Raw genomic sequence first — 24,297 nt, forward strand, 5'->3', positions numbered from 1 at the left:
CTGTCTTTTGATCCACTAAATGAGGAGGGGTTTAAACCCATGTAATTTGTGCATCACAAGTCAATTTTCAGGGCCTACTAAGGACTGTCCAGACCCTGATTTTCTTGCCTGACAGCCTGCCTTATGGACATTTCCCCACTGAGACCGGAAGCTGAGGAGCCGCCACTTGAAACTCAAACTAGACCCAAGCTCACCTCTGAGCTGTAGCCTTCCCTGCCGGAGTGGCCATTTCATTCCTTTTCAGCTATAGCCCTTTTGCCTTCCTTCTTGCCAGGGACTCTCATCAGAAATTGCTCGTGAGAGCTAAGGAGATCCTTAGGATGTCCTTAGGAGGGCCAAGCTGCCACTGAAATAACACCTGTAAAAGTCCGTAGTCCCTCACACATGAGAAACTGAAACCTTCAGGACTTCTGAATCTGAGAGAGCCAACGCTCAGTGAGGAATGTGTTGGGGCACCAGAAAGCCTGACCCTTTTCCTGCCTTGCTGAACTTACTAACATGGTTTGAGTGCCTACTTACGGAAGGCGCAGTTCCAGGTACAACAGAGGCCGCTATGCACCCAAAGCTACTGTCTGGAGCCTGATAACATTCTAGGCCTCAACCTGAAAACAACACCCAACCCTTTGCTTTTTGGTTTGTTATACCCCACAGCTCCGTATGTGTGTATGCTGTGGCCAAGGTCCGGGCGTAAAAACAGGCTGAAGAGCCTATCCGCCCACAAAAGGAGCAGCAGTGGCGCGGCCGGCCAGAGCTCATAGGGCCTTCTTCAGCCGCGATCGGCCTAGGGAGCTCAGGCTCCTCCAGTGCCCGCCGCTAGGGAGGTCCCTGAGCTCGATGCAAGGACTTCGGAAGGGGCAGGGGCCGTGAGCGTGCACCATGGGACCCACGCGGCTCGCTCCGAGGCGTTCCTGCCCGCGAGTAGGTGCGTTCCCAGCCCTCCGGCGGACCCAGGAGACAGCAGCGGGAGGAGCCGCGCTGCGGCTGCCTCCCCATGGGGCAGACCGACCCCAGGTTGGGTCTGGGGGGCTCCGGGGCCGTCTAGCGCCCGAGCCTCCCTTTCGCCCTCCCGCCCCGGTTCTGCCAAGTGACTCAGGCGCTATGGGTTGGGAAGGGAGCCTAGGCGCTTGGTCAGGTTCCCTGTTGCTGGCGGTAAGAAAGCAGGGCTGAGGAGGGGACGTGTAAGAACTTTCGAGGAGGTCCGCAGAGTCCGAGTTTCATTTCGGAGAGAACCACCAAACCGCAACCAGAACCTCTTCCAGACAGCCCGGAGCTCCCAGTTTCGGGCCCGGGCCTCCGACTGTGACTGGGTGATGCGGCCCGGGACTCACCCTCTTTGGTCTCGGTTTCTTCCGAGTGCTGGGGCTCCCTCGGGGCCAAGTTCGGCGCCTTCCGCGGACGCCAGGTGTGGGCGTTGTCGACCCGGAGTCTGTCCGCGCTGCGGCTGGGCTTCTACTTCCACAGTTTGCCGATACGCCGCGACCCCTAGGGGTCTGGGTGGCCCCACGCCTCTCTCAGCCAGGGTCTCTTGGGGCCGCCACTTCCCTCCCAATACGCCCGAATCCCCGCGCAGCTGCCCCCACAGCGCCAGTCCGCAGCCCAGGCTGCCCACCGCAGCCAACTTCTCTGCCGCCGGCTCGTCTCCGCGCCAGCCCTCGACAGCGACGGATTGGACGGCGGCGGCGGGGCGGAGCCGGGCGCTCGGCCCAGCCAGCGGCCGCCCGGATTCCTGAAGCCATCGCGATTGGCTGCAGGCTCCGCCAGTCACAGGTTAAAGGCGCCCCGCCCCGGCAGGGCCGACCCAGGGGCTGGCTCCGCCTCGCCCACCGCACGGCCCCGCCTCCCTCCGGAGCCCGGTAGCCTCAGCTCCGCGGTCCGCCTCATTCGCTGAGCAGGTCCATGAATTGTCAACGCGTTCCGGGCGGCCGCTGAGCCGGGGCGCCCGCCGGGCTTGTCGTGCTCTCTTGGAGGTGCCCGCCCGAACCGATGTGCAGGGTTCTCTAGAACGAGAGCAGTCTCTGGTTCGGGGCAACTTGGGATTCAGGACCCGCAGCAGGGGCGTCGGTTTGCGATCCGGACTCAGCGAGGAGGGTGAGTGGCCGCGCGCAAGGCGAGCGGCTCCTCTTGGCGCTGTTCGGCAAGCCGGGGGCACTGGACGGGTCTTGGCGGGCGTCGGTGCGTCCGTCCGAGCGTGGCCGCTGTGGAGAGGTCAGGGCCAGGCGGAATTTCCTCCTTGCCGGTGTCCCCACTCCCGAACTTGTTTCAGAGCGTCGCAACTCGGTCCGGGACGCGGCTCCGCGTTCTCAACAACTTGGCATGTTATAATTGCCATCATTAGGGGGGCCTAGGGACGCATCCCCTGGCCCTCTGCGGCGGCGACACGCGCGCTGGGGGCGGCCTCCGTGCCCAGTCGTGTACGGACAGCAGTTCCTACATGGCTTGAGGACCGGTTTCTGGAAAATTTACCCGCGCCGGAGACGGTGCGGCGACCCGGCGGAGGTGTCTGAGCCGTAGCCTGAGCCAGCGACCATCGTCTTCAGGGTGGGTGTTCAGCGATCAGAGAACTTAAGTGACCAGCTAGGTTCTGTAGCCGGGGCTTCAGTGCTTTGCAGTTACTGAAAGGCATTGACAGCACGGATATTAAACTTTGTAAAGTAATTACTTTCTATTAGCACTTGTATCCACATCCCTCATGAGCTTCTTGGACCTCTATATCACCTGCAAGGTGTGTCCGAAGGACTTCATTAGGACCAGGGCGAGCTGCTGTGTGTCCCAGTGCAGGAAGCCCGGGAGAATCCTAGACTAGACCCTGAAAGGGACCACCAGGCTGGTCGGTTGGTGTTCAAGTGATGAAGTTGTGACAGGAACTGACAACACAGGATTCAAGGTTAAACCTGACACTTCGTCTGTGACCAGTCTGGGATATTTTTCCTCTGTCATAATGATAAGGGGTCAAAGCAGCTGGCTTTTCTGAGGGCAGTTCCATACATGTAGTTTATATTATGTGTGAACTCAATATAATTAAATATAATATTTTCTTGTAATTTTTATTGGATGTGAATAAGAGCTTACTGAACGTCCTAGAGACTTGGGTACACAATTTGGGAATGTTTTCATCTTTGAAAATATGAGAATTGAAAGATATGACTTTTCATGCTTTATGCATATGTAGATGTGCGTGTGCGTGTGTGTGCATGTGTGTGTGTAAAATTGATTGGTGTATAAGATAGAAATATATGGAGGGGGAAACAGCCTTGAACTTGTTCTGGTTGGAGAGATAGACCCTCCGATCTATGGGGTGTATGATGAGCTTGTGTGTATGCATGTCTGAATCTGCCTGGTCTGTCTAGGTCAGTGTATATGTCCATGAACTTTACGAGCACTTAGTTCAATAACACTCTGGTGCAGATTCTGAGTTCCTGTTTTACAGCCCAGCAGCCGCCAGCCGGCCCATCTGTTAAAACAGAACATGTACACTTGAGTCACTTCAGTTGGAGCACTAGGGTGGAGCATGGGCAGGAGGGCGACCCTTATTAGGAACAACATGCTACAAACAAAGACTGTCTCTCAAGTTCTATTTTCATTCAGTATTCTGCCTAAACTTGTGATTTTGGTGAGAAAGAAATAGAGTATTTGACTCTTCAGGAATGGCAAACTACGTTTCGTGAAATAATTATATCCATGGTTTGGGGAAAGGGAGTTTTAAGAGAAAAAAATAAAATCCCTCTAGAAAAGAAATGTGGTCCTTGTCACATTACCATGCAACACTGTTTTACTGCTTTGTAGTAGCATGTATATCAGAAACTGTTTTCTTTTGCTTCTTAAAAAAATGCATCAAAACTGAATTATTTTGCACCCCCCCCCAAAAAAATCCTAAATAGAAGTAAACAGAGCTTTATTGCAGGGGCTATTTAATCTACTAGAGTTGAGACTGCCTTAGTAATTCTAATGAAACATGTTTTTAGGAATTTATAACCTGGATATAAATTCACGTTCAGCCTAATCACTAGTTGCAATGGTTCACAATTTATAGTTTAAGAAATAATAAAAAACCTTTATTACAAAAATTCTGATGACTAAAAGGGTATGGGGAGGAGTATAACAGCTTAATAAGTTCCTGCAGCCAAGTGACTGATACTTAAAAAAACTATAAATTCCTTTAATAACATAATTACTTGTGGTGACAAAATAAAGGCAATATTTTTGAGAAGCATAGTTGATATTTTTCCCAATAATTTTATGCTCATAATTACATTTTAATAATGGTGTTTGTTATTTATTATATGTGGGCAGAATAAACTGTAATGGTTCTCAAGAACTCATCACAAGAAGTATTGTTTTCATTTTTATGGTACTTAAAACATTTGGGGGAAAATACGGATTTCCCTAATCTGTGAGTGTCTTTAAATTTCTGATGGACTAAAACACAAAATAATTCTCCTGCCTTGATATGGATCATTGGAATCAACTGTGTTGGTCCTTAGAAATTCAGTTTGTGGGCTGGATTCTGTTCTCTTGGTTTTGATTCAGGAGTCTGGGGTGGGGTTTAGTAATCTGTATTTTGAACAGGCATCCCCCAAGTGATTCTGATGCTAGGGATCCCTCCACCATATTTTGGGAAACATTAAATGGTATTTACGATATAAAAGAATGATCATATTCTGTGGGTTAATTTAACAAGTAATTTGTCTGGTATTTCCAAGTGGCATTTACCAGGCTTGTGAAATTTATAGGTTAACACTCTAACACTCTGTCCTCAACAATGGCACCTTTGCTTCTGTGTTCAGAACTGTTTTTGGAATCCTCAGCTATCCCTATTCCAGGTTAGCCCCAATTCTAAGGAAGTCTCTCTGGAGGCGCAAGGTACTTTGAGACCTCCCCAGTCTTAGTCCCTCCATTGTGTATTCCAAGTCCAGTGGGTTTCTGGGATGCTCTGAGGTGACTTTGCCAGTCATAACACATATGGTTGGACATTTCTCCCTGGAGAATAGAAGAATCTTAGTCCTCAGGAGCTCCCTTTGACTCCAAAGCCATTCCAGGCTTAGAGATTAGAACCTCAGCAGGACTAGTACAGATTTACCCAAGATCAAGGATCTCCTTGAGAAGCTGTAGCTGCTTTGCCTCTTGGTCAGGAAAGTGTCCTGGGCCAACTATCCCAAGACCTAGGTGTTCCCATTTTCTGCAACTCATCTTAGAAGTATTTTGAGCTGTCCAATTAATTGGATAAATGGACCTTTCAGCATCATGGAGAGATGGGTTGAAAATTGATTGCTTCTTCTCTATTTAAATCAGTGGGAATTTGGACTTATTAATTATTGCCTGTCAGTTTTTATTTATAGTTGGATACTGACATTCGGGGTCTATTTTCCCATTTCAGACTGGAATAATTCTCAATTTAAAATTTCTCGATAAGGTTTTAACAAAAAAGGATCTATCAGAAGAAGTTGTTCCCATTCCCTCTTTCTACCATCCGTGTACTTAAAAAAAACCTAATGACTTCTCAGAGGTCAGAAGTGTCTGGAATATTTACTTGCCTGATGACAAAAAGACGTGAAGAGGCTGGGACACTGAACTTGGATTGTTCCAGGCCACTGGATCATTACTGGGACTTTCACGGAGCAATTTCTGTTTTAAGGAGCACTTGGCAGGCATGTTTATAGGTCACTTATCTTAACAATCCTTTGAGTACAATGATTCTTTCCCTACTTTGTTACAGATGAGCAAACAGCAGCCACAAAAGAATGATAATATTGAGGTTCTGTCTTTCACATTCAAAGATAACACCAATAACTGAGAAATTGGCCTTGCATTTGAATTATCTTTATTTAGCATCCTGGTGACATGATAGAATTATGCTTAGTCATTCGTATCATCTATAATTTCTTTACCTCTTTCTTCAAATTTATTTTTATATTAAATGTGTCCTTCAAATAGTTTTCTTTATAAAGTTTACCCCCATATATGATCATTGGTTCAATGACCCTAACCTTAACCAGCCAGGCTTGACCCAGAATGGCAAATAATTTGCTAATGGTCATGGAGCACGATGGCAGGAAAGCCTGTATGTAGAATTCTTTGGACTCATATTTTAGACCTGTACCATGTTGCCTATTCAGTCCTATTATGCTGCTAGTAATGTTTTTATAATGGCAGAATAGAGTTGTTTGTATTTCGTTTGCCCAGATTCTGCATGATGAATGGACCTAGAAAATTTTAAAAGCCTAACGTATAATCATAGCCCCTGACTGTACAATGGGATTTGTGTGCCTACTTAAAAAAACTATGGTAGAATGCTACTTTTCTTGAAACTGGGCCATGGGTCACTGCAAGTTTCTAAGCAACAATTTTTTTTTTGGCCATGGCATAGTCTTGACAAAATCCTTTGGTCAAAGGAATTTGACAAAGGCTTTTCTTTTCTAGTTTTCTACCCTTCTTTCTCCACCCCTATTTCCATGGCAAAATCTACCTATAAAATATTTACTTTTCAAGTCAGTCTACTCCTTTAACATCTCCTAACACTAAAATTTTAGCCATTTTTGACTATTTTTCCTCCAACATGCCCTTAATCAGGCTTCTACCTTCACTTCATAGTATTTGGGGCCTGGTCACATCCTCTAATATAGAACAGTCACTGAGCTGTAGAAGTTTTACCCTAGCTTGAGCTTTGTGGATTTAACTACAACAACAATAAGAAAAAAAAGAAAAGGAGAAGACTATCAAAGTCATGTTGATAAGTGTGTCATATTAGGTATTCCAAGCTTATAGTTTCCATGGGAAATTTAAGATCCAGATGAATGAAGTGACAGATGCACTCGTCTGTGGCCTTGCAGACACTCTTTAGATACAAGCTGAGAAATATAACTGAAGACAGCGTCCCTGGTTACAGAAGAAAAACAAATGTTAAGCTCTGAGAAAGGAACTGACGAAACGTGAAGGCTTGGGGTTGGATGAGTTGGGGAGAGTGGTGGAAAAGAAGCACCTCCAGTGAAATCCCAGACAGAGTGGTAAGAAATTTATAGAGGTGCTGATGGTTTGGGGTTTCTTGGGGGCATTGGATTCTGTTTTATATTGTCTTCACAACGTGCTCGCCCTGCTTGCTTTAAATAATTTATTATAGCAGCAGGCCTTCCTCTGGTTAGTTTCCTTTTTTATAACTTTCCCCTTCTTATCTCTGGGTCTAATCAGAGGCATATATAATCGTGTGGCTGCTCTAGCGTACTTAGGAAAATCCATGATCAATATTGCTACATTATAAACCCAAGCCGTTGTGTTCTATTTTGCAATGTTTTCTTCCCTGTTATATTAACTGAGTATCTATGTTTTAAAGAATATTTTATGAATCTTTGCACAGTGAGACTATGGGCTTATTCTTTTTGGCTGAAAGTATCTTTGGAGTCATCCATCATCAGAACGCCATTGATCTAATGATGTATTTATTGCTCACTATTGTAGCACTGGCAAGAAACCCAGTATGGTTCTAAAAATTTGATTAAAAAGAAATCAAGTTTTTGCAAGGCGTGGCCATCCGATTATGTTAGCAGCTGCCAAGTATATTTTATGCTAAAATATACAGACATATTTCAAGTGAGCAAAATGTGATCTTTTCAAAAGCTTTTAAAACTTTTTGCCATGAGATAAGTAGAACAAGAAGATGCCTCATAATTAGAAAAATTATAAGTGCACTCCCCATCTCAGCCAAAGGTAAGGTATAGTATTTTTTCGGGTTATATCCTTAGACACTAAAATGGACAGATTTATCTGTTTCATTGACAGTAATAAAAACAGTGGTGTTGGGGCACCTGGGTGGCTCAGTTAGTTAAGCCTCTGCCTTCGGCTCAGGTCACGATCCCAGGTTCCTGCGCTCGAGCCCTGCATCGGGCTTTCTGCTCAGAGAGGACCCTGCTTCTCCCTCCTCCTCTACCTGCTTGTGTGCTCTTTATTTCTGACAAATAAATAAATAAAATCTTAAAAAAAAAAAAAAACCAACAACAGTGGTGATGAGAACTAGCTCCTAGTCCTTGAACAATTTTCCAGGTAACCAATACAAATCAAAATTAATGAACAAACAGTAACTGAGTACCTATCATAGGTAGTACCTCTTTTCTACTTAACTAACTCCAAATGCAGTTCAAGTATTAGCGCCTTTGGGAAGCTTTTCCATGTCTCTCTTTGGGCTGGTTGTACACTGTAAACAGAACCATCTCTTGTAACCCCACCCCCTCCTGACTGGGAGCCCCTGGAGGGCAGGGCCCATACCTCTCATCTTGGAGCTTCTCAAGAAAGGGTATGTAAGAAATAGTTGCTAGGTGCACTAGAGGCTGCAAAGAATTACAGGTGAATGCTTGCAAGACCTTCAAAGGATGTGCACAAGGATATTCACCACCAGCTGAAATGGTAGTTGACTGATATCAGGTGATTGATAACTGAATCCTAGTGGCAGACTTCTGGCTCTAGCCCCTGTCTTGGGGCTTCATGTTATTATCATCCATTCCTGATATTTCATCTTCATAGTTCCCCTCTAGTCCATTCCTGCCTTGCCTCCTCTTGTGATGTCTTCAGAAATGTCTCCAACTCCACCTGCTCCTCCATTATTCTGGCCATGTCCCCTGACTCCCTTTTTTGTTCTCTTATTCCTTGTATCCTATCTTGAATAGGCATCTAACTCATGGGCCCCACTTTGAGGCTTGGGGCAGCATGAGTTGCATATCTTTGGAAGTCTCAAATGTACTGTTTTCTTTGGCCATCCAGGGAAGCCACCTGGCTAGTTTTGACTGTGGGAGGTTAGGAGGTCTGGGGGCCATGGAGGAATAAGATGGTTGCTGGGCCGACAGGCCACGGATAACCAAAACTGAGCATAATAGGGAAACTTGACATTTGAGAGTGATGCTTTAAAAATAATAATTATAAAATTTCAACAGATTTTTAATTTCAAAGATGAACTTTTATAATATTTTTCATCTCTAAATCTTTCATTCAAGAAGCATCACCCATACAGTTGTGTATGTGATGTCATCTGATGGCTTAGGTAAGTTCTCACTTCAGTTCTTCCTCTGAGTGGCTAACTGAGCTTCTGCATAGACCGTGTGTCCAGGTGGAGTTTATGAGCAGCCAAACTAAGCATAACTGCCTGAGGTCAGGACCTTTAGGATGGTCCTTTTATGTTAGATCTTAACCTACTTCAAATGACTGCAAGAGATCAAGCACCCTTATTTTCTGTCTCATGTGGGAGATTAAGCCTCAGTGAACATAGGTGCTTTCTTCTTGTACCTGCCAAGAAAATATCATTAGAAAACTGAGTGATTACATCTAAAAGTTATTTAGATGTTCAAGGCAACAGAGAAGATGAGCAATCCTAGATGAGGTCATGGACTCACTGGTTTCTTTTAGATCTTGCAAGTGAGGAGCACTTGCCCCTGCCTGTCCCAAGGCTTCTGCTTTCATCTGGGCGCTGGGAGCTAGGAGAATGTGACCGGGTGGGGTCCACCAGCTGGGAGGCAGACGTCTGTGGAGCCCATTTCCATCCCTACGACCAGTGGAGGTTCTCCCTGTGCTGCTTTTCTTTGGCATTTTCTCAGATCCACGTTTTAGCATCCCATATAGCAAATCTTCCTTTTCCACTCTGTGAATATGTTACATACACTGAGGTTCTCACAGCCAGGAAGTTCTCAGCCTTAAGATTCCCTGATTTGAACTTTTCTCCTTCATGTAGTCCTACCCCCCACTCATGTTTTCCTCTCTTTAACATTCTTTTTCCCTTCCTTTCAGGTAAGAACTCTAGAATCAATGTTCCCACTAATCTTTTCCCTGCGGGAGTTAATCATATTTTTTACCATTTTCAAAAGACTTTCCTAGAGCATGCCAGTATATTTTTCCAATGCTAAAGAGAAGATCCCAGTTGCACACTCTAAACACAGTGCAGATGGAATTAGCCTCACAAAACCTCAGTTTTTTACCAACCAGTGACACCCTCCCCCCTTACCTAATCACTCTTACTGCCCCCTGCTCATTTTTTATATCATTAAGAAACAAATCACAAACCTCTGCTAGCAAGAGACATACATATTCATGACAACCAAGGAGATGAAGCTTTCTACAAATACCCCAACAGGTATACGTTGAATAGGGAAAAGAAGAGCAGGGTCCCCCTGTATCTTTACAGACAGACCATGTAAAGTGATGCATCTTTTGCTGATAAGTTCATAATCTGTTCTATTTCTCTTTTGAGGCTGGGTCATTCATTGCCTTCTAGTAACATCAACCATTATCACTTTTTCCTTTCCCTTCAGAACTCTGGCCAGTGAATTTCAGGTAGCTCTCCTTCATTTATTTACTTAATTTTTATTTTTTGGTGTTTCAGATGATTTAGCCTGGTTTACCTACTTATGTTGCGTTGTTTCTAACCGCTGTAGATATTTTTCTACCACTTTCCAGCCCTTGACAGCATCTCATAATTAGACACCATCCTTACATTGAATGCATTTCCACTTTCACAGCAGATCAGTAATGAAGATGTTAAGTGGAATCCTGATAGTGACCCTTTCAAAAGCTAAGGCACCATTTGCTATTCTGTCTTAATTATGGTCTCTTAGCAAATTTTCACCAGTTATAATGTCTACCCCATTTGACAAGTAATGTTTCTCAAATACTGTACAAAATTATGAAATCTATGTGCCTTATAATTTCTGCTCTCCCTTAATGGGCTAAATTTATAATTCCATAATTTTCTTATAGGAAAAATACTTATTAGACTGGAATAGCTAATTTGGTTTCAAGCCATACTGCTTTTTGCTTATTGTGAACCATTAGACATTTATGCGATCTTTTATTTTACCTCATTCCCCACCCCCACCAGCAACTCTGCCAGCAGTAATCACACTCCAACCTTTCCCTCTACGGTCAGTTAGCAGCTATGTTCTTTTGGTAAGATGGATACTTTATTTTACTGGTCCCTAATATTTTCAATTTTAAAATAACTCTACATAGCTGAAACAAAAATAGCCAAATGTCCTATTATGCTTGTGATATTTCCCCCTTCCTTTCTAGACAGGTCTGTCTCCTGATTATAAATCATAATATTGCACCTCTTCTCTGGAGTGCTTCTGCCCCTTAATCCTCTTGTCCCAGTGGAGTGTGAGGCTGCTTCTGTATCCTTGGTATCTGACCTGTGCCTGGGATCTGTGCTAGTCGTACGAGGTCCCTAATGGAATTCTTGTAATTGGGTCAGAGCTCAGAATTGGAAGCTCTATGGAACATAAGCCCAGTGAGGAGCATAAGCTCACTTTGGTCTTCAGGGAAAAACATATAAACTAGGCAGGTTGGAAGGTGAAAGTCAAAGCTTTTAAACAGATAAAGTCAGAGGTAGACTATGTGGTACCAGCTACTTAGACCAAAGCATCATCTTCCTGTTGTTATTTCTGGGGTGTTTTCCCCTCGAGATTTTCCAGGTGACTATCCCAGTGTTATAAATTAAAATGCTATATCACCCCACATCCAGAATTTTGGAGTTCGCTGAGCCAGATTCAGAAGTCCTCATTTCATTCATAGAGCTTCCCAGAGAGAAAGAAACAAGCGATATTTCCAAATGGAAATGCGCCAAATGTGGTCCACGTCTGCACACAAGACACCAACTCACATTGACCTACACCATAAGGAAGTGTGTTATCTCATGTGAGTAGGGCAGACAGCAGGATGAGTTGATTTAGTGGCACAATTACATCATCAAGGATATGGCTTCCTTTCATCTCTCTTCCATTGTCATCCTTAGGGACCACTTCACTCTAACACTTGTTCTTATCTTCTTGGCAAGATGGCTGCAGTTGCTCAGATGTCACTTGTGGACATGACAATATCTAGAGCACAGAAAATGGACCACCCTCTCCCAGGGTCTCCTTTTGAAGGAGATTAAATAGTACTAAGAAAAGTCTGAGAAGACCTGTCTTCTTATCTCATTGATCGGAACAGTATCACATGCTCCATCTCTAAATTGGCCACTAGCAAGACGTTCTCCATCATTGCTTGAGGGAAGGGAGTGGTGAATTTGAACAAAATTAGGATTCTGTTAGTAAAAGGAGTGTGTGTTGGGAGTGAAGGGGTAAATAGATGTTGGCAATAAATGTAAGTGTCTACTATACATCATGACTTGGAAAGTAACTCTGAAATTCCCTGTATTAACTACTGTGTAGCTGGTAGGTACCATTGAAATGCTATACATTTCTGGACACAAAATGGCTAGGCTAGGTTGACAGGGAGAGCAAAGCCACAATGCAGACTAATTAAGGCCAGAGAAATCGAGCCAAGATCAATAATTATTGTGATTAGAATCACAATAAACCCGAATGAATTCAAATGTACTTATTTATATCTATTTGTACTCAATAAGTATATGATCTTTACTGAATAAAAAAGATTAAAACAATTTGCCGATTTCTCAATTCTATATTTTGGATATATTATTTTGCAGTATTTGTCCACTTGAATGTAAACATTTTTTATTAACCTTATTTACATATCATAGCATTAACAATAATGATAATTACCAATGATTATAACTGGCCGTGATTTATTGAGTGCCCTTTCATAAATTAGGAATTCAGCATCCAAGAGGAGCTAGTCATTTGCCGAGCTCACTTAGCTACTGAGTGGTTAAGCTAGGGTTTAGACTTAGGTTCATCTGTCCGGGTCCCTTCCCTCCTCTCCATGACTTCTCTTTACCTTGGAAGACTGTCCCAAGACTACCCTTGCCTGCATGGTGGGCCTCTGCCCATCTCTGTGACCTCATTACTTACCCCCTTGCCCTCACTAGTTTTCCAACCACATAAGCTGGTCTCATTCTCACCTGTGACCCTCTGCAGCTGCTTCGCCCTCTGCTTGGACCACACATCCTCAGCTCCTGTGGCTCCATTCTTTCCCTTCAGGGTTCCCCTTCACAGTCCCCTCCCAGGACCATCCCATCTGATCTATTGAGGGGAGCCTTCCCCCATCCTCTGTCTCTGCTCCATTTTCCTTTTTCCTCTAAAGATTATTTGCCATAATCTTGTATAACTTACCTGCCTGTGTACTTGTTTTTGTTTGTTCCTTCTAGAATATAAAGTTCCATGAGGACAGAGACCCTAGCTGTATTTGTAAAATGAATGAAAAAATCAAGTGACTAAGTTAATGGAGTTATTTAGACATTTTGACCTCTGATAATCCACAGGCTGCCTTTTTCTCCACACGAGGACTAAAGGAGGATGACAGTCGCCATTGAGCTGAGTACATGCACATTAGATTTTTCTCCTATAAAATCTGCGAACTGAACAAAACCTACTTTTCTTTGTCTCTCTGAGGGCAAAATAAGAGATAGATATCAGAATTCTTTGGGGAAAAGGGAGATGTGCCATAGTAGTATTACATAAAGATTTTAAGAGAGCTTGGTAGAAGAAGAAAATTTGAGTAATATTCTTAGCTACAGTTTTTATACTGATTATTTTTAAGGATGTTTTAAGGATGCCAGCTCCTTTAATGTTAGGCACAAACCCTTAAAAACTGAAGGTAGACATATAAAGCTTAATTGTAAATTGGAAGAATTATAATTGCATGATAATTTGCAGTGGCAAATTTACTTAAACAAAATTGTTTTCTCTGCTTACACATAATTTTTCATTTGAACTCATGTATCTACCAAAATAATTTATTCCTAGAACTGGGTTCTTAATTATTCTGAAGTAATTATGAAGGTGCAAATTGAAAAATAGCTTTACCTCCCATGTTAATTTGAAAGGGATTGATAGAAGTGAAGCAGTGCCTTCCTGAAGTCCCTTCTCTCAGGCTTTCAGCTCAGGACCTTCTCAACTAAAATATGTGCTTTTGTGTTTTCCTTGCCCTGTTGTTCTGTGGGCTGCTGTGTCATTTGCTAAATACATTGTGAACCATTGTTTTCTGAGGCTTCCAGTGTGACTTTACCACTCAACCAAATAAATCACCATTTCCCCCTTTGACAGGAACTTGACACGCCCCTCTGATCTGCTCCTCTTTTCCAGATCTTTCCCCGGGTGACCTCGCCAACCATGGCATCTCTCTCTGCGTAGGATATCAGTCTAAATCCGCTGGGGTCTGTTTTCTGCCTTCTCGGCTTCCTGCTATCACTAAAACCTGTTAGAGTAGTTACTATGAAATATACTTTGCAGCTAAACTCCCTGTATCAGACTCCCAGAAGCAGATCGAAATTTTATGGCGAGTAGAAATACATCTGTATTTGACAGTAATTTTTAATCTAGTTCTTCCAGACTGTCTTTATGTTTTGCATCAGAGACAAGTCAGAAAAAAACTGAAGGGGGAAGAAAGGAAAGAGGATATTTTGATGTTGTTCACATGGTGCTTTTCCCCTGTGTGTCCTGGGGAGGACCCTTTCTTCCTTACTTCATAACCTGGGTAGATTTGGGTGTGTAGTTGGGTAAGACCCCATCAGGACCCAGGTGACAAGCCGATGAGTAATCAAAGGGCTGGGTCAACATATTATTTTTATTTAAAATAGGTGGGTGCATGGTCTACATAAACTCTTGAGAGACTGTCTTTGACGGTAGTTTTCATATACAGTAGATTGGCCCTTTTATGACTTGACAAAGGCTTTGTTTCTTTCTTTCTTTTTTTCCCGCTTTCTAAGCTGTGTGGGTGGGAAACAGCATGAGGTTATAGAAAATGTATAGCAAAAGCAGTAGCAATGAGAACGAATCCATAATGGGTACACACATATTGCTGGAATATTTCCCAAGTACTTGGGAGGGGGATGACAATGAAGCTTCTTTGGCAGAGGCAAAGTAGAACATGTGCTTTTCCATGTGTGAACACAGTGTGCTGTGAAAGGTCCTTTATGATTCACAAAAGCAGCTGCTTTCGAGCTGGTGTAGCCACAGAGTTTAGGAGACTCACTGAAATCGATGTACTGCAGACTCCTGGCATCTGTTTTGGAGATTGGGTTAAGTTTTGGGAGTTTGCTTATTCACAAGTGACGTGAAATAAATATTCTTTACTAGAGTGTTAGATGCTTTGTTCATTTATTTAGGGTTCACGGATCAGTTAGCAAGACTTAAAATTGTGAACAGTCATCTGTTAGGTTACATGCATACATTCAGGCATAAATTTGTAGAGATGGCTCTCTTTTTAATTTTGAAAACTATGGGTGACAGTTCTCCTTTGCCTAGTAAATCCACTTTCCTGAGTTACTGGTCAGACATATTTTGTTTTATTGGAAGTCTTCCTTGCTAGATATTCTTAATCTTATTATACATTGTGTTTTGGTGACTTTTTAGTTTTGACTGTAGTTTTACCTAATAAATCCTGTGGTTTTGTCTTTTGTACCCTTCTATTCCATTTTCTGAATGCCAGCTTCTGTCTACTCTTTTATTAGAACTAATAAGTTATTTTGATTATTCTTAAGATTTCAAACCCCAGTAACACCAGCAGTGTTGTTTCCTATCACTTTCAACAAGATCCATTTGTTTCCAGTTCTTGGAACAAGATAAGTAACTAGGACATGATTCTTTTACTTTTTGATAGTTTTCAGTTTATTGAATACTAACAGAATGTAGCATTTGCACAGTTTGCTTAAAAAAAAAAAGGTGATAGCTTTGTTTTTAACATGTCACAACTATTATGTTTCTAAATGACAAAGCAGAAAAGATTACCACCAAATAAGATTAATGTGGCTATCTTGAACTGAAAGTCATTTGAAATGTTTCATGGCTACACTTTGTGCTAAATATAAAAATAATTGTGTTTCCCATGTGTGAGCATCAAAAGCCCCAGTTGGAAAATCACATGGTATAGCAAGTAGGTCACTATTGATGGTAGAACATGAGACAGGAAATGTCACAGCTAAGATTAGAGGCCCAAGCAATATGTCTCGCCATGCTTGCTGCATTGTTCATCCTAAGTGGAAGGACTCAACAGGGTATAACTAACTTTAGCCCAATTTGAAAGTATTAGCAAGGATAGCTTTTTAATCTGTCATTCCCATTTGTTTCTAGATAACTCACTTTCCCAGTTGGGCAAAATAATTGAACTGCTTGGATTCGCACATTGGCAGACCTCTGAATACCAACGAAAATGGCAGCCTTTACATTCTAAAAGGATAAATGGGAGGCAAAGGCAATACTCAGCTATACAAAACCGTAGCTACAGATTTACCTGGTGTTTGAAATCACGAACTAGGAGTGAGCAACTAGTTGAAAATGAATTCTCTTAAACTCTCATTTATCTTCATATTTGAAGGCGAGGTGGTGTGGGGATGTGGGGGTGCACTTTTCGGAAATCCAGTTACCTTTCCTCTTCTTTTTTGAGCAATAGGAGGAAGATTTATTATTTATATGTGGGAATTTCCACCACAGAATATACCTAATTTGCATACATTTGCATATTCTAATATTTAAATAAAAGGCTGGGAAGGAAAATAGCGTTCTCCTGCGTCTGCCCCCATGGGAGACAATACCTTATTTGGGGGAGTGGGGGTGAGGCGGGGAGCCATCCAAGGCAGAGCCTCAGATTCAGAGAGATGCCATCCCCTCATGCTACATTAGGCAGTTGAACACGAGCCCAGAGAGCCAGCAGTTATTTGGAGGAGTAGGTGAAGCATGTGGAGATGATTGAATTTGAATCTGACGCTCAAGTGCTGAGTATTCCTTCACTTCTAGCACCGAGTCCTTCCCAGAAGTAGCCTGGCTTATGGAGTCCATGTATTCCGCGTGTAAAGTCTCAGAGGCCTTGAATCTCAGGGGCCTTCCTAGGCTCCTGTTTTCAAAGGTCATTAATGCAGATTTAAACCCTCCACTTTGAACAAGGATTATTCCAATGCAGGTTATAACTTTCAAGAGGGGAGGTGAGTGGTGTGGAGTCTCAGTGGAGTAAGTGTTTTGAGAGTTACTCTTTATACCTTCTCCAGCTTAAATACAGAGCCTAGATTTTTATACCTGATCTAGGAATAGAATGCTGGAAAAGGGCTTGGAAGCATAGCTCTTGGAGAAATCTCTCTGGAATGAAAATTCTGGGCATGGTTTCCATTTGGCAGTAAGAGGTATTGGCTTCTGATGGGAGAAAACACAAGTGATGTGTCAGTTGAGACTGGTTGTACCATTGTGTGTCCCTGTCACAAGCTAGCTGCTTGTGAGCTATAGAGCGAGTTTATTCTCTAGACCACTGTCGGAGAATGTCCATTGACAGGGGATGGTGGGAACATCCCGGAAGATATTTTGGAGTGTGTAAAATAGATTTTTGCTTTGGAAACCTTTGGAAAATATCCCTTTTCTAGTTTTAAAAATACATGAATAACTAATAAATATTTACAACTTCAGGTGCCTTGTGGAGCTCTTTACCATCTTATGAAATTGGTTATCTAATTTTAGTTTCTGCTATCAGATTTCTCTTTGATGTCAGCATAAATGACCACATGGCCAGGCCCCCCATCTCCTTGCACCCCAGTTGGAACCCTGAGCCTTATTCTGTCCCACCTCTGACTAAAGGTAGATGTAGAGCAAGGCAGCAGTCTCCTTGCAGGAAAAGGAATGGAAAACTGGATTATTTCTCTGGACTCGTTCCAGTTTTAACACAGTATGATTCTATTCATCTTTCAAGCCTGTTTATTTTTCCTTTCTATAGGGAGCAAGATATAAAACTGTCTGGTTGGTAACTTTTAATTGTAAGGGGAATACTCACCAGGTGACTAGCTGGCTGCTTAAATCCCTATTTTGTCTGTTTCTTTTATCTGTGTTATATACAAGAGCTTAAATAAAATGTGTCTGATCACAAATTCCGAGCAAGAGTAACCAGTAGGTTTCATACTTCAGTGCCAGAAGAAGCAACTTGGAGGGTGGGAGGGATTGGGAGTGGTAGGTTGTGGAGTTCTGGTTTCGTAAGAAAATAAAGAGACAGAATCCAGGAGGTTCCTGGATGGCTCAGTCTGGTTAAGCAAAGGTCATGGTTCCTGGGGGTCCTGGGATCCAGCCCCATTGAGCCCTGTGCCGGGCTCCCTACTTGGCAGGGAGTCTGCTTCTTCTTCTCCCTCTGCCCCTGCCCTCGTCCCCTCCCCACTTGTGCTTTCTCTCTGTCAAATGAAAATAAAAAATAAAAATCTTAAAAAAAAAAAAAAGAGAGAGAGAGAGAGAGAGACAGAGGGAGGGAGAGGGAATCCAGAATGCAAACCTATAGCAGGATTCACACACTCAATTACCTCTGTCTCTTTGTATGGGAAATACACCATCAGTGCTTATAAACCAGTATGCAAGGAAGTAGCACAAATAAAAACTTCATTTGGGGGCACCTGGGTGCCTTAGTCAGTTAAGCAACTTGTCTTCGACTCAGGTCATGATCCCAGGGTGCTGGGATCAAGCGCCCTAATGGGGCTCCTTGCTCAGCAGGGAACCCGTTTCTCGCCCTGCCTGCTCTGCTTGCTTCTTCCCCTGCTTGTTCTTTCTCTCTGACAAATAAGTAAATAAAATCTTAAATAAATAATAATAAAAATAAAAACTTCATTTGTAAGAGCCAACTTGTCACTTTCCAAAAAGCTCAATGAAAAGGGTATTATAATTTTAATGAAGAGACAAATAATCCTGTATTCTCTCTAGTGTCTCTAATGATAATGTTGGTGGAACCTCCAAAATACAGAGAGCAACCCGGACTGTATTATTTTTGTTGTCTTTTTGTTAATAAAACTTTTTCTCCAACAAAAGAGAAATGCCTTCCTTTCCCCAAACACAGACATGACCAATCAAGCTAATTTCCTAAGGGTGAATCATCCTTAGCTTTTGTGAAGGACTCTGGTTTTGACAGTTTGACCTCTGAAAGGAATTGGGGGCTTGGAATCTCCTGCTTAGCAGTTCTTGATGAACAGGAGAGAAGCTAGTTTTTGTGGAGGAAATTTGAATGGACAGATTTGGGAGATCCTCTTTTGGGGCTGTCTTTATTTTTAAAACCGTCGTATCTTGTTTTAAGTCAGTATCTTAGGAGATTTTGCTTATTGGTAACCAGATCTTGCTGTTGTATAAATAATTTCTCCTAGATGTGTATGACTGTCCTTTCAGATTCTTGAAAGAGGCTTTGGCCCTTGGATTGGGTTGTCTCATCCCACTGCCCAGCGTATGATTTTGTTACTGCTGGGTGGAGTCAATCACACTGACTTCCCAAGCTCCTGCACCTCACTATGGGAAATGGAGGAAACCAGGCTCAAAGAAAATAATTCAGGTGATAAAAGACTCTAAATTTAGAAAACTTTTCCCTTCCACATAATGGAATACAATTTGTTTCTTCTTCCCATACCAAACAGAGCTGTCCAGAACAAATATGAAAACACATGACCCTGTCCCATCCCTCCCACTTGCAGCTGTCAAGGCTTCCAAGGGAAATTTGTGTGTGTTGAATAATTTTGCTTTACAACACATCATAATCACATGTTTCAATGTTTGTTGAGACTGAAAATTGCCAGTCCATTTGAGGGGTGTGTGAATGTAGGCTAATGGGGAGATAGAGACTTGTCAACCTTACCCAGTTCTTCTACCAAACTCTTTTCTAGGTAGCAGCAGGAGAAAACTCACCCAGGTGACCTGCCTTCATTCCTCATTCACTGGGTTTTTGGATGGAGGGTTTCTCTGGAGCTGCCAGGAAACATAACTTTGGGAATTATCCAGGAGTTCTTTGAGCACTCAAACAATGACAGCCAGTGCCCTTCTAGCAGAAATTCCATTAATTTTTAATTTTGGAGTTGGAAATGGCACTAGAGATTATCCACATTCGGGTTTCCAAAGTGGAGTTTGTAAGATAAACCACTGGAGCATGGGAAGAAACTACTAGAATTTCTATTCATTTTTTCTAACCCCCAAATAAGAAAAATTAAGTTTTAGTAGTCTATGAATTGACATTTGCACCCTCCCCTGTTCTTTAGGTCCGAAGGCCCTATGTTCTGAGGGAGTGGTAGGTTCCCCGCAGCAGGCAACAGTTGGTCTCTTCAACTTGTCTATAGCATGTTGCATTTCATGTGTACATGTTGGGTTAGATTAATTTGAATAATATTGTTAGTTTCAACTAAACTAGCCCTAAACAACAACAAACACAAGGCAAGTAGCTTAAAAAAATTCTGGTAAAAACAAAAGCAAAGTATGAATTTGAAGGGATCACTAATTGTGCAAGCAAGAACAAGGGAACAGTTTGGAAATGGAGTTGATTCTGTTCTAGGATAAGCCCTTTGTTAGCCAAGATAGGAGTTAAAAAATGACAACCATATTCCGATGGGAAGTTAGCCCCCAACTTCAAAACCCTCAAGATGATGAAATGAAATACAGATTTACATGTACTGTCATTAAGAATGAACATATTGGAAGGAAGTGAATACTTTGCTTGAAAGTTTTCCTAATGATAATACGAAAGTGCCACAATTAGAAAAATATGAAGGTAAACCCTGCACTTTTTTTTTTTTAATATTTTATTTATTTGACAGAGAGAAATCACAACTAGGCAGAGAGGCAGGCAGAGAGAGAGGAGGAAGCAGGCTCCCTGCGGAGCAGAGAGCCTGACGCGGGGCTCGATCCCAGGACCCTGAGATCATGACCTGAGCCGAAGGCAGAGGCTTCAACCCACTGAGCCACCCAGGCGCCCCAAACCCTGCACTTTTTAACCAGTGTTTAAATTTACCTACTGGCCTTTATAAAATTATAGCCAATTAAATGGTCCTCTGAAGCCTGTTTTGAAGTTTTTAGTTATATGCAAAAGTAAAAAACCCACATATATTTGTAAACACTTCTTCTTCCTCCTGATAGAAGACCAGGTAAGATACTATGCTGAAAATTATTTAAAATGAGTTTCTTGGGGCGTCTGGATGGCTCACTTGTTAAATCTCTGCCTTCAGCTCAGGTGATGGTCCAGCATCCTGGGTTGGAGCCCCAGGTTGTTTCTGGCTCCCTGCTCAACAGGGAGTCTGCTTCTCCCTCTGCCCTTCTCCACCCCTCTCCACCCCCCAAATAAATAAATAGAATTTTTTTTTTAAGATTTTATTTATTTATTTGACAGACAGAGATCACAGAGAAGCATGCAGAGAGAGAGGGGGAAGCAGGCTCCCTGCTGAACAGAGAGCCCAATGTGGGGCTCGATCCCAGGACCCTGGGATCATGACCTGAGCCGAAGGCAGAGGCTTTAACCCACTGAGCCACCCAGGCACCCCTAGAATCTTTTTTTATAAAGGAGCTTCTCGGGGCGCCTGGGTGGCTCAGTCATTAAGCAGCTGCCTTCGGCTCAGGGTCATGATCCCAGGGTCTGGGATCTAGGCTCACATTGGGCTCCCTGCTCAGCAGGAAGCGGTGCTTCTCTCTCTCCCATTCTCCCTGCTTGTGTGCTCGCTCTCGCTCTCGCATGTCTCTCTGTCAAATAAATAAAATCTTTAAAATAAATAAATAACTTGAAAATTAAAAAAAAAAAAAAGAGTTTCTCTATCACAAAGTGCTGCAAAAGTATTACTGAAGCTATGACTCTAATCTTGAGAAAACAAATACCCTATTAGGACAGGTTATGGAGGGCAGAAGACCTGTTTTGCATTTTTAAGATGTTTGATCTAGCCTATTGTATTTATTCGTTTCTGCTTCACCAATGAAATACACTAAGTGCTTGTTTTTTCTGTTGTTGTGGTTTTGGGGTTTGGGTTTTTTTTTTGGTTTTTTGTTTTATTTTGCTTTTTGGTGAGCTACCGCTGGATGAGATTCATTCACAATCTTTATGAAAATGTCTTGTGAGAAAAACCAAGTAGTGTTTCCTCTTGAGAAGCAGCTGTTTCTTAGAAAAGGATTCCAAGGTGAGGTTTCAAGAGATAAATTCATTCACTGCATCATTCATAAGCAAGCTAATTCAGCCAAGACATTGAAGCCAGAGGTATGCAAAATGCTACAGGAGGAGACTTCATAATTAATTTTATAAAAAACAAACCTGTAATATACAGTGTCGTTGAAGCAATACAATATTTTGTATTAAGTTGAGAAGGGATCATGAAGCTCTTTTGTACCTAACAGAGGTTTGCTGGTTATCTTATTGAAAGATAATTGAGTTGTCAAACTTAAAGATAAGTTACATTCATTTTTCTTTTTATAAAAAAGAAAGGGTTCCATATTTTGTTAACCATTTCCATGATAATAAGCATCTTCAGTAGTATGCTACCTAGAGGCCATTTTTTTAAAACACGAAGCATAACTAATTTGTCCTTTCAAGATAAAGGTGTCATTTTAAGAATAAGGAAGAAAGTAACTGAATTTTAAAGAAACTTTTAGTATAGAGGAAACACTGTGGAAAACTGTTTGGAAATGTTTGCACTGTGATTTTTAAATTTTTTATTTCTTTACTTCTTCTTCTTATTATTATTTGCTTAAAACTGTGACAGCTATTACAACCCAACTGCATAGAATAAACTGAGCTTGGCACTAGACATTCAAATTAACATATCACAAATAATCTAGTTTTCAAACATGAAGCATATTTACCTATGTTGTTCTTGATAAAATAATGATTGTTTAGTAAGGTAGTATATACTCTTAGATAGATTTAAAGAAAATATATTTAAAGGAAATAAAGTATTGTTGTTTTCATATTTACTTATACTTTTGTGATTCTGATGCTTGTTTAATAACATACCTAATATAATGCATTGTATATATCTAGCACATAAAGTGTGGTGTCCCTGCTCAAAGGTATTTTGGTATTGGGATTCATGATCCCATAATTTTGAAGACTACTGCCCTTGACTAAAGATTCTTAAATCTTCAAATCTGGGGGGCAGGGAATAGCCACAGAGTCTTTGAGACAATCAAAGATATGTACCCTCTTGGGGAAAAATTATACATACAAGCTGCCAAATAAAATTTTGTCCAGAATTCAGGGCGATCACATGCCCACCAAAGAGCTGTTGTCACAGACTCTAATAAAGCCCCTGGGTGAGGACAAGAATGCCCTAAGGAGGTATGTGACTTATTCAGGGCACACAATGGCATAATCTGATCTTTCAATGAAGACCTGCTGAGCGTGCAAGTCATTACAGGCTTCAGCCTGGCTGCTAAGGGTGCAACTCTAGCTGGGCCCCCAGGGAATCCACAAGTTCAGTGGGGACTCCAGCGTGCAACATATAATCACAATAGCGTTCGCATTTAGGAGAAACTTATGTATTTGACTGACATTAAATGACACCAGTTGTGTGAGAGCATTTTGCTAAACTCTACAGGAAACGCAGAGATGGGTAAGGGGACACTTGTAGATAACCAAGTGCCAATTACTTGCTCCAGCTTCCAGCACTTTTTCTAAGGCACCTTTTATGTGGCCGAGCCTCCTGATGCTCCTCTTTGGGGTCTGCAGCTCTGATTCCTTTATGCACTAAATGAAAATGTCCAAGTAAAGGGAGGTGAGGCAGCAGGTCACCCTCCTTCCTATTTCTAAGCAACCAAAGCTCGCTCTTTGGGTTTATGTGCACGAGCATGCAGTTCTTTGCCTGTGGAATACAGAACTGAACTCTTAGATAAATTGGCAAATGGAAGAAAACAGGGAGTAATAAAGGAGGTATGGAATTTTATAAGCTTCATGATCCCTTTCCCCAAAGGCCTGAATCTATGTAATGAGGTAGTAGAACAAATTCCTGCTGAGTCTGAATTTATATATAAAAAAAGGAAAGATAGGAATAAAGTAAATGCAATTTTTTTTTTCTGCCCAGGTCATTAGTTGATAATATTTTTGAAGGTGATATGGAGTTTTTGTAGGAACTAAAAATAAACAGAGCAGCCCCGGGAAATAGACAAGCATTATTGATCTGTGTCAGGGCCATTTCTACTTTAATGTTTGCAAAAGGCACAGCCCAGTTTTGCAAACCTATTTATAGAGAACAGCTCCTTCGTTGCCATATATAGATGATAAAAACAAGGTGGATTGTCAGGTAACTTTGGTTTTTGTTAGGAAATGGGACCAGGAGGGATCTCCTTCGGAATGAGTGAAGAGGGCTGTTCGCTTGTGTTCCTGGGGAACAAAGAAAAGAACTGTGGGATGCAGTGTCTGCGCCCACGTTGCCCAGGGACATGCTTCTGGCCCGAGTGCCGCCTCCAGCTGCTGTTTATCTCTCAGCTGCCCCAGCCTCCCTCCCCTTGTGCTGGGAGCAGGGCCGAAAACAAACAGGACGCCTCCAAGACCCCTTCTGCCCTTCCGTCCCTGTGGAGAGCTCGAGCTCCCCATTGGTACTGACCAAGCTTGCATGCCCACGTGTGTGGGCTCCTGTGTCCTTGTGCACGTACCCACACCTGCAGTGTTTTCCTGGGATCCTCT

At 42.4% G+C, this 24,297-nt stretch overlaps 1 protein-coding gene across 1 annotated transcript in view; it reads left to right on the plus strand.

The window, feature by feature from the left end:
- Window positions 1–2,013: 2,013 nt before the first annotated feature.
- The window catches only part of MARCHF3 (membrane associated ring-CH-type finger 3), a 135,838-nt gene continuing 113,554 nt past the window's right edge, over window positions 2,014–24,297 (plus strand). The window contains exon 1 of the mRNA XM_080804267.1: window positions 2,014–2,088. The gene's annotated coding sequence lies outside the window, so the exon portion shown is untranslated. The remainder of the gene's footprint in view (window positions 2,089–24,297) is intronic.

The sequence above is a fragment of the Martes martes genome, assembly GCF_963455335.1.
Source record: "Martes martes genome assembly, chromosome: 5".
Lineage (NCBI taxonomy): Eukaryota > Metazoa > Chordata > Mammalia > Carnivora > Mustelidae > Martes > Martes martes.